An 11,807-nucleotide genomic window follows, 5' to 3' on the forward strand; every position below is an offset into this window, starting at 1 on the left:
AAGATAATATTACTTCATTAAATCTTATGTTCCATTGTCTTGACGCTTGCTTTAGCCCATATATAGACTTCCGAAGTCTACAAACTCTTTTCTCTTGACCTTCAGCAACATAACCTTCTGGTTGTACCATATAGATTTTTTCATCAAGATTACCATTAAGGAAAGCCGTTTTTACATCCATCTGATGTAATTCCATGTCATATTGTGCTACTATAGCTAGGATGATACGTATTGACACAAACTTCACAACTGGGGAGAATGTTTCTTCAAAATCAATACCCTCCATTTGGGTATATCCTTTTGCAACTAATCGAGCTTTGTATTGGTTAATTGATCCATCTACTTTCCTCTTTACTTTGAGAATCCACTTATTCCCAATAGCCCTTCGGCCTGGAGGAAGATCGACTAAATCCCAAACTTGATTCTTTCTCATTGACTCCATTTCTTCATCCATTGTAATTTTCCATTCTTTTCTAACTAAGCTGCTCAAAGCTTCCTCAACTGTTCGATGTTCCTCATCATCAACTGGGAGAACCATCAATGCCTCATTCTCAATATCAAACCTTCTCCGAGGAATAATCAGACGACTACTTCTTCGAAGGTTAGACTGTTGAGAAACTGACTCATTCAGTGGCAAATTACTCCCACTCGGTTGACTAGGTTCAGGCATCTCCTGATTTGTTGATAAAGGAAAATTATCCTCCTCCTCTAACTCATATAGAGGAATTGTCTTATCAACTTCACCTCGTGTTGGGAACTCAGTTTCTAGAAAAGTAGCATCTCTTAACTCTATTTCAGAGATGGTTCCATCTTTTCGCTCACCAATAAAAACATAACCCTTAGAAGTCTCAGAGTACCTTATAAAGATACACTTCTTACCTCTAGGTCCTAATTTTCCATATTCGTGAGTCTTATCATGAACGTAGGCAGCTGACCCCCAGGATCTCAGATTACTCAAATCTGGCTTTCTGCCTGTCCAACGTTCATGTGGGGTAGATGGAACTGACTTTGAAGGCACTTTGTTAAGTATATAGGTCGCAACTAATAATGCATCTCCCCAAAAGGAGATTGATAAATTAGCCTACATCATCATAGACTTAACCATTTCAAAAAGAGTCCTATTTCTTCTTTCAGCAACCCCATTTTTCTGTGGAGTTCCAGGGATAGTTAGTTGTCTAATAATCTCTTTCTCATTACACATTGTCTTGAACTGATCAGACAAATATTCTCCTCCACGGTCAGTGCACAAGGTTTTAACCTTACGTTCCAATTGATTCTAAACTTCATTTAAGTAACGAATAAAGCAATCCAATGCTTCAGATTTATGAGAAATCAAATACACATGACCAAAACGTGTGAAGTTATCGATAAATGTAATGAAATAAGAACTCCCATTTCTAGCCTTCACATTCATTGGACCACAAATATCCGAATGAATTAATTGCAATGGTGATTCAGCCCTAATAGCCTTACCAAATGGTTTTCTAGTCATCTTTCCCGCAAGACAATGCTCACATATAGACAAGTTAATCTTAGCATGAGTGCCTAATAGGCCCTCCTTAGCTAATCTATTCATTTGTTCTTGTCCTATATGTCCCAATCTAGCATGCCAAATTTCATCATTAACATCAGCATTACTAGGAAGAGCAATGTTTGAAAAACAACTATCATTATTATTTGGTTCCTCATCAAGAACCATAAAACCACTTGTTACAAAACTATACCCAATTAACACAGAGTTAATTCGAAGTTCCACACAACGGCTATAAAAATATACATTGTAACCTAAATCAAGAAGACAAATGACGGAAACCAGATTCCGTCGAATCTCAGGAGCGTACAGGACATCATATAGAAACAAGGTGCCTCCACCACGTAGGTTGAGCTTGCAAGTGCCAATTCCTTTGACTTCAATTCTTGCATTGTTTCCCACATATATCCATTTGTTGCCAGCTGGTACCCGATGGTACTCCACATATGTAGCTCGATCACGAGGTACGTGGTTCATTGCTCCTGAATCTACAATCCACAAAGGATACGAATCAGCTAACAACACTGTACTTGCAACATATTGCTCGTGGAAAGAAGACAAAGATGGATCTACCTTTTTAGGCTCAACACACTCCCAAGCAAAATGACCCTTCTTGCCACAGTTGAAGCAAGTCAACTTGCTCCTAGGTTTTTGTCCATTTTTCTTTCCTTTCTTCTTGATTTGGTTTTTCGCAGCAACAACATTAGCCTCCTTTCCTTTCCCCTTTCCTTTCTTGAACCACTTGTTCTTATTCTTGGAATTAGAACCTTCAGCTACAAAAGCTTGACCCGAAATCCTTGTGGATTCAATCCTTTCTGCCTCAAGTTCCACATGGCGTGAGACATTAGTGAAAGTCTTGATACTCTCACTATGGGCCAAGTTCTATTTCATCGTTTCCCAAGAATCAGGAAGGGAACGGATAACTGCCTGAACCTGTTGTTTATCGGTCAACGTATAACCAGCAGTCTTAAGCTCTCGAATCATGTTACCCATCTCCCTGAGATGTTGGGCTATGGTAACATTCGAGCGCTTTTTACAACTATCAAACTTGATAGTTAGCTGACGGAGCTTACTCAGACTAACTCTACTGTACTTCTCTCTAAGGGCTACCCAGACAGCATGAGTCGATGGTAATGGCTCATATTCAAACACCAGGTCATCCACCATTGAACTAATCAATATTCCCTTAGCAACGGAGTCCTTCCTTTTCCATGCCTTATAGGCATCAAGGTCACGTCTATGCTGTGCTGAAGAACCATCAACCGGTTTCTCCATAATTTGGTTTACAGCCTCTAGAACTTCTTGTTCCTCAAGAACATATTGTATCTTGAGGTGCCAGATTTTATAGTTATCCCCATATAATTTCTCACCCTTATTGAGTTCAGCTATGATGTTTTTAGTTGTTATGATCTACATAAATAAACAAATTATTTATTATTTCAGTGTAATTCATATATGTGCAACTATTTATTGACTCAGTGTAAATTAGAGTTAGTTTACAAAATCAAGTGATAACATTATTTCCACTCATCATTTGTATGTTCTAATCTAATCAACACTGATCAATTATATTACACATATCCTAACTAATGAACGAATCATTTAATATGAACAAATCATATTTATATGAACTAATCATATCATGAAATGAACTAATCATTTCCAAGTTAGTTAACATATAACAAAACTTTTCATTATTTAATTATATTCGTACAAAACGAAAGAAATTATTACATGACTCAAAAATCAAACGAGATGACACTGTTCGTACATAACGACAGTAAACAGAACACTAATAACCTATCTAACTAGATAGGCCAGCACTGCTCCCACTAGGACAAACACTAGTGTAGCAGCCAACACTGTCCTTATTAACCTGGACTTATTTAGGATAATCTCAGATGAGGCAGCTTCAGGATTCTCTATCAGATTCATTTCTGGATCTTCCTCGAGCATCTCCTGGTCCTCTTCAGACTCTTTAGGCTCTTCTTCACCCATATGATGAAGTAGTTCCTCGATCATCGAACAATATGTGACACCCTTCCCTTCCACATAGTTTGCTATTATCTTGGGATACTTGCAATGAATGCATCAATGCCCGGATCCTAAGCGTCAGATCGAAACTCTTTTGCTCAAGTTTCAAAATAGTTTATCCGGTCCCATGTTCGCGACTCATGACATGCACTTATACTTCTATTCGAATCTCCCTCCTAGGTTCGGTTACCATGGATGTCTTTAACCGGAAAAATTGAATTTAAATAAGTCGGTACAAAATTAACAAAACCAGTTTAATTCAATTTATACAGGCATACCATCATTATAAATCAAGAAAAACAAATCTTCTCGATTTTCAGGAGTTTAAGTCGACTGACCCATTAGAACGGTTAATCAGGAGTCCGGATGTTAAACTTAGTCTAATTACCTTATTAGAATTAATCTAATTGGACCTTTGTTCTGTTATCGTTTAAGCCCATTTGAGTCAACCTCAGACTTATTGATCAAACTTAGGTCCGTTTGATTCATCCAATGCCCATTGGATTAAGTCTGACCCATTAGAACAAATCTAATTTTTTTTATAAAATCTGATACACCAGAACTAATCCGGTCATATTTGATCAACCCAACTTCTGTAATCAAGATCACCCTAATTAATTCAATAATAAACTGAACTGGTTAAACCAACAAATAATTTAAACCAGCTTTAGGTATCATCGAATCAAATTGGTCTGCCTAAATCAATTAATAATTTAAACCAGATCTGGGTTTGATTGATCAAGTTGGTAGGGTTCTATTTTCGGTAAATTGAACCATAAATTAATTAAATATTTTTATTTATTAATTAAATACATATAGATATATATTATTAATTAATAAATAAATATTTAATTAAATTTTAGGCACAGTTCGTGATGAAGAAAAAAAATTAAAATTATGCATGCAATTTTTTTCTTCACGTTTTTAGTTTTTTTTCACAGTTTTCATCAAAAGAACTGTTCATGCCTTTTTCACTCTTGAATCGATTCATGCCTGCTCTTGAATCGATTCAAGTGCATGCAAAAAATAAAAAATGCAACTCACTGTGATTCGTAAAATGCCACTGTTCATGCATTTTTTTTCTCTTTAATCGATTCAAATGCAAGTTTTTTCACTGTGCTTCGTCAAAAGCACTGTTCATCGATTAAAAATTTCAATTGATTAATGAATCGATTCAATACTATGCGCGATTTTGAATCGATTGAATTACATTTCAATCGATTCAATTCAATTGAATTGATTGATTAATCGATTTAATTGATGAACATTATTCACTGCTCATCGTCTTCTTTGCGACAGAAGAAGAAAAACGCGAGTTTTTTCGCGTCGATTTTCATGCTTTCAAATCTAGCACGCTCTGATACCATTGTTGGTAGTTTTGAGAGCATGAAAACTAAAACGAAGCAATTAAAATAATACGGTAACCACTCACATTGATCTCCTGAAGAACCGCAACCAAAGACGCCGATCGATGAAGAAATTGCCGCTGTCGGAAACACGATCACAGAGTAACCGGAAAGCGCTTCAAGGTTCACGAGCCAAATCCCAGCCTCTGGATGCTCTCCCTTTGCTCTCTCAGATCACCTTCGTTGCTCCTCTGCTCGCCTCTCGATCACTTGCTGGCTGTTCACCCTCGATGCTCCTCTGATAACCTCGATCGCTTGCTCGCTCTTCACCTCCTCCAATCACGATTGCTCTTGGACGCCATCTTATATAGCTAGCAAAACATTGGTTACCAACCGATGCTTTGATCGCTAGCTTTCAATGGAGGAAGATGAAGGATCGGCACCCCTTCATCTTCCCGACATTGCAACTGATGCAACGTCTAACACTTCCTAGTTGGCAAGATCCAAGCACCTTGAGATGTAGTACCGCCCCTCCTATGCTTAAGTCAGCGATCAATCAAAGAAGGAAGAAAAAGAAGAACGAAAGATGAAGAAGAAAATTAATGGAAAGGAGTCGCCTCCGCTTGCTAGAATAAAAAAACCAACCTCTAACTTACCTCTTCTAGTGTTTATATTGTTGTCAAAAAGCATCTTCACGTCACATGTCATGCGCCCCTCTACTTTTTCCTACGAGTTAGTTAAGACGAGCCTTCTAACTATCTGTTACACCCTCCTCCATTCATTAATTATCACATATTCATTAAAACCCTCTTCTAGTGTTTGGTACTGAAATTTCTCTTTCTTTGCATGACAGGTCGAGCATCTGGGAAGACATGCAAGGAGTGTTCCATTACTGAAGGAGAAACACCCGTGACTTCTTTAGGCGTCCAGGCAAAGACATCATTATTTTTCTTTAGGCACTGAACCAGCTCGGTTTTCAACATAGGATCAAGATCGACCGCGACATAGGTAGTAGCTTCAGGTTGACCGGTCTGTATCTGGACCTCCTCCTTTTCCTCATAGATCAGAACAGGTGGCTTCTCTTGAATGGCATTGACCTCCATTCTTTGAATTTTTCGAGCTATACTAGCTTCAGTCCAGGCGATCTCCACATAACATGTACGGGTTGTCTTCTGATCACCCGAACTTCCCCGACCTGGTCATCAACAGGAAATTTAATTTTTTGGCAGAAAGTAGAGACGACCACCCTAAACTTATTTAGGGTCGGTCGACCCAGTATCACATTATAGGCAGATGGAGCATCCACCACCATGAAGTGAGATCTTCTTGTTCTCATTAGGGGCTCTTCCCCTAAAGATATGGCCAACTTTATTTGTCTGAGTGGTTGTACCTCATTACCAGTGAATCCATATAAAGGAGTCACCATCTGTTGAAGTTCGCTCGGGTCAATCTGCAGTTGATCAAAAGCTTTTTTGAAGATAATATTTACAGAACTACCAGTATCTATAAAGGTACGATAAATAGTATAATTGGCTATCACAGCCTTAATTATTAATGCATCATCATGGGGTATTTCTATTCTCTCGAGATCTTTGGGCCCAAAACTGATCTCTGGATCGGCTACTCTCTCCATGCCGCACCCTACAACATGGATTTCGAGTCTTCGTTCATGTGCTTTTCTGGCCCTATTGGAGTCTCCATTAGTGGGCCTGCCCGTGATCATATTAATGTTTCCCCGGGCGGCATTGCTTCTATTCTCTTCTTGTCGGGCGATCGTGGCCTCAGGCTGAGTCTTCTCAGGCACCTGAATCGTACCGACCGGGGTTGGTAATACACCTTGTTGAGGCTCAACCGGGCGATATTCTAACTTGAGTGGACTTTGCTGCCTGGGATATTGTTGCTGATAGTAATTTTGTCTCTGATATCGATCCCTATTTGCTCTTTTATTTTTCAAAACAAAATAGTCTTCTATGTGATGACTGCTGGACTTGTGATAAGTGCACCATATTCTTGGTGCCTCTTGCTATATCTCCACATGTTGTACTGCTTGTGGACGATACTCTAGATGACGATGGGGCAGATGAACTACTCGAGGTCCCCTCGGTGGAGGAACAGGAGCGGGGGCCTTCTCCTTAACAGAGGCAGGAGAAAAAGTAGTACCTTCTTTTCTGCGCGCAGCCTGAGCTTCTTCAATATTAATAAACTCAGTGGCACGTTCAATTAAGGAGTCAAAATTGGCAGGGGGATTTCTCACCGGATCTTTAAAGAAATCATTATCATTTAAGTCTTGAGAGAAAGCACTTACTAATATTTCCGTGGTAGCATTGGGCACATCAATAGCTACTTGATTGAATATTTTAATATAGGCTCTGATGAACTCCTTAGATGCTTGTTTAATTGAAAATAAGCTCCAGGAAGTTTTGTGATACCTCTTGTTGCTGGAAAAATGGTGCAGGAAAACCTTCTTGAAATCCTTAAACTTTCGGATAGATTTTTCCGGCAATCTCTTGAACCAACGTTGCGCAGCTCCTCCGAGTGTTGTAAGGAAGATCCGACACTTCACCCCATCAGAAAATTGTTGTAATAATGCTACATTCTCAAATTTCAACAAATGATCCTCTGGATCTGTAGTCCCAATATACTCGTCGATCTGTAGATTTTGATACCGCTTAGGAAGCGGATCATCCAGTACACTTTGGGAAAATGGAGAAATGACTCTTTCCGGCGAGCTATCACTAGCTACCATCATCTTAGCTTTGCGCTTTTCTTTGTCTGGCGCCTCGCAAGAGGATTCCTGAAATATAGGCCTTCGTCCTCCCTGCTCAAAAGGAGTACGAAGGAAAGCTCAAGGGCGCCTAGTCGGAGAAGTAGCAGCCGGAGGGAAATATACATGATCTTCTTCTTCCCGCTCCTTTCCCTTCCGATGCTCAGTAGTCGAAATCGTCAGGTTATGAGCTACTGGCAGGGTAGCTCTAGTATGAGTTTGTTGTTGTTGTTGCTGTTGTTGTAAAGCTTTCTGCACATGAGTATTTATGAGGAAATCCAGATCTTCACGACTAATGGTGAGTAAGTTTGATTTTCCAGTGTCTTCCATCTCACAGTCTCAGATTCAGGTGAAGTTCCCACAGACGGCGTCAAATTTGATCCTGTCTGAGAAGCCTGACAAAACGGAAAGCTAGGAGAAAACCTACTACTGATGAAGAATAATACTTGTAAAATACCAATCCGAGAAACCCAAAGTGGATCTAGGAGAATGAAGTCACAGAATGCCCTCCTTATGCGAAGATCCAAAGACGAAAGGAAAGCTTTAATGAAGAAAATCGAGATCTGGAGCTTCCAAGGCTTCCTGCACACAAGAGATCAACTAACACTATTGTCAGTGACCTAAGACCGGGGTGGGAATCCCTGGCTAGGCCCTCCGACGCTCAAGTCAGTGATCTCTCTTTTTGTGTGGAAAACCAGAAAGAAGAAGAAGATGAACAGTAATTGAAAACTAGGGTTGTGAGTATGAGCATCAACGTGAGCATACCTGACCAACGGAGAGGATTCCCCTTTTTATACCACTTCATATAACCTCCGTAGTCATGAAGTGGACCCCGGTTTGTTAGAATTTGTTATAAGATAACGTAAGCCACGTACTTGCAGAAAATAGTTTTTAAGGAATCTTTTTTGTACCCCAGATGTACCTTCTTTGTCGCCTAGTATCTGCAGAAGAGTCTAGAAACATTCTTTCCGCTAAGTTAGTCAACCTGTTATATGATTACATGAAGCAGATATTTTCATAAGCTATTCATAAATATCCTCAAAATGTTTATTCTCGTCCTGTCCTATAAGTTATATTTTATCACCCCTGCTTGGTTATCCTGTCTCCACTATATTGTGGACAGCCCGATATTATACTATGTTTTGTATTGGTCGGGATTGACCCTAGGTTTTGTACAGGCGGGTTATTATTTTTATTTAACACATGTCCTCATCGTCCGATAATATATTATAAATCCTGTACGGTCTTGTAGTTGCTCATTCTCGGATGATCATATACATCCACCCGATATTAGTCTATATTCGCATGTGCTAGCTCAGACAATCCCGACCGATATTGGTCTTTCTTTCTTAAGGTATATCCCGGCCGATATTAGACTACCCTTCTCAAGATGTACCCCGACCGGTATTAGCCTATCTTTTCTTTAAGGTATTATCCCGGCCGATATTAGCCTACCCTTCTCAAGATGTACCCCGACCGGTATTAGCCTATCTTTTCTTTAAGGTATTATCACGGTCGGTGTTGGCCTATATTTTCTTAAGTGTGTTACCCCGTCCGGTATTTGCCTATATTTCCTTAAGCATGTTGTCCCAGACGATATTGTCCTATATTTTCTTAAGCCCGATATCCCGGCCAATATTTACATTGATTAATTCTGCTATCTCTTTTCTTTCCCCTTTTCACCGGGGACCTACTAAACCTAACCCATATCATCACCGATAAACCCAACTTTTCCCGTAGTATGATTTGGGTTAGGTGATCATATGCATCGGTTGGCTAGGGTGCATCTATTAAGCCATATGTACAAAATCAGTTGGTTAAGTTGTTCATACTAGATGAATTATTAGGTTGATAGACATACTAATTGGGTGACTTATCCTCTGTTTGGATGAGGTGAGGGAAGATTCATTAATGGAAGAGAAAAGGAAGACAAGGGAGGAAAAGGGAGAGGAAGTAAAATATTTATTTTACCCTTGTTTGGGAGGGAGGAAAGGTTCATTCGGGAGGAAAGAGAAGAGAATAAAAGTTAAATATATAAAATTACAAAATATCCTTTTTTTCTTTAAATAAATATGCATGTGAAAAAAAATAAGTATAAAATTAAAACAATTTCTCCTTACCCTTCCTTAGAGCATCCACATCAGCTACCCTATCTAAGTATTTTATCCTAAATTTTGGATAGAGTAGCTAAAAAACCTTTGTATCAGCTACCCTATCTATTCTCTAAATTTATATTGATGAATAGTTATTTTCTAAATTTAGGGAATGAAATCTCTACCCTAAAAATAAAACAAAATTTCTTTTTAATCTCTCTCCTTCCACTCATTCATAAATATAATAATAAAAATAGAAGAAAGAGAAGAAAATAATAAAAATTGAAGATAATGGAAATTTTAGAGTAGTTGATGTAGTGTGTAGTAAAAAGTGATTGTCTAAATTTAATAAAGTGAGTCATTTACCCTAATGGTCAGTTTACTTGGGAGAGTGGAAACCAAAACTAAGGAAAAGTTTTCGTGGTGTAAAAGTTTTCATCATTTATTTCATTCAAATTTTCAGATGGAAAAGAAATGCAATCCATCAACGGATGATTTTGGAGCAAAAATTGATCACCTCAAAATCGAACGGAAAGCAACATATGGAAAAAAAATGATCCATGTACCCTTTTTCATTTACAAAATTACACCATATACCAAAAAATGGCGCATGTACCCTTTTTAACTAATAAAATTACACCATGCACCTAAAAAATGACGCATGTATCTTTTTTATTTACAAAATTACATTGCATGTATCCACCTTCCTCTATCAAGATAAACAAACATGTAAAGGAAAGGATTTCTTCACCCTTTCTCTTCTCTTCCTCCGAGGATAATTTTCTATCATAAATTCCTTTCCCTTCCTAATCCGTGCTTTAGAGTAAACATACATTAAATTTTAGATATAAAGATAGAGAAACTGATGTGGATGCTCTTACACCTCAAATTGGGGTGTAAGGAATATGGCTGATTCCCGAGCATGCAAGGGTAAGCTTTACCCTTCTCTCCCCTTCCTCTCCGTAATTCACTCCCTCCCAAATAATGGTCAAAATTATCCTTCCCCCTATTTTTCCTTCCCTCTCCTTCACTCACCTCCTCCCAAACAGAGAGTTAGTGTCCCAATTGGATGATTAAGATTGTTGGTATTACAAAAGCGATTTTGATCGTTAGAGGAGAGGGGTGAATAGTATACCTACAATAAAATTTAAATTTCTCTTACTAACGACTTAGTAAGGACACACACATTAAACAAAAAATAAAAACAAACATAAAAGTAAGGACACAATCATTTACTTGGTTCACAACCCCCCATGGGGCTATGCACAATTTAGCGCATGTCTACTTACCTTCTTCTCTTCAGGAAAGTACAGGAGGTGGAGAAACCTCTTACAGTAGTTGAGTACAAGAAGACTAATTAAAGCTTTGCAAAACAAAAAGAGTTTTGTAGTTGTGTGTCGTGTTTTTTAATAGAGCTCCTCGCCTTCTTTTATAATCTCTGATCGAATTGCTAACGTAGCTCATTGGTCGACTGAATAGGTTGTTTAATCCATAGGAAATTAATGATGTGGCAAATAAGGCTTATCCACTCGACGATCCTTGCTCATCCCTTTGTTAATGTGACATCAATTCGGTTAACCTTATCACTAATTAAGGTTGATTGAAACTTATCAGCTTCATATGACTTTTCAAACTTGTTGTCATGTGTCCTTCAGTCGTTGATCTTTATCTACGGTCACTCGATCCCGCTTACATTGGATCTCAGCTATTGGATTAATGTCCATGAGGCTTTCAGTCGCCTGATCTTGTTATCCGATCAATTGATCCATCTCAGTCGATATCTTGTAAACATATAATATTTATCCACTGCTTTGGTCAATCGAACCACTAGTCTAGTTGATCAGAAGATTTGGTTAATTGGAAACTCTTTTTCGGTTGCTCGAACTTCCTAACCCAATCGACTACCCCTGAGTTTACCTAGAGTTGTGTCTATCCTCATCTGGTTACAATTTACTCTACTCTTGTCTCACAGTTTACCTTGTGCATGCTTCCTCTCGACTTCTCGCCCTCAAATGCCGGAGTACTCTTTCGCAGCTTCT

This window comes from Zingiber officinale, chromosome 11A (genome assembly GCF_018446385.1).
Source record: "Zingiber officinale cultivar Zhangliang chromosome 11A, Zo_v1.1, whole genome shotgun sequence".
Lineage (NCBI taxonomy): Eukaryota > Viridiplantae > Streptophyta > Magnoliopsida > Zingiberales > Zingiberaceae > Zingiber > Zingiber officinale.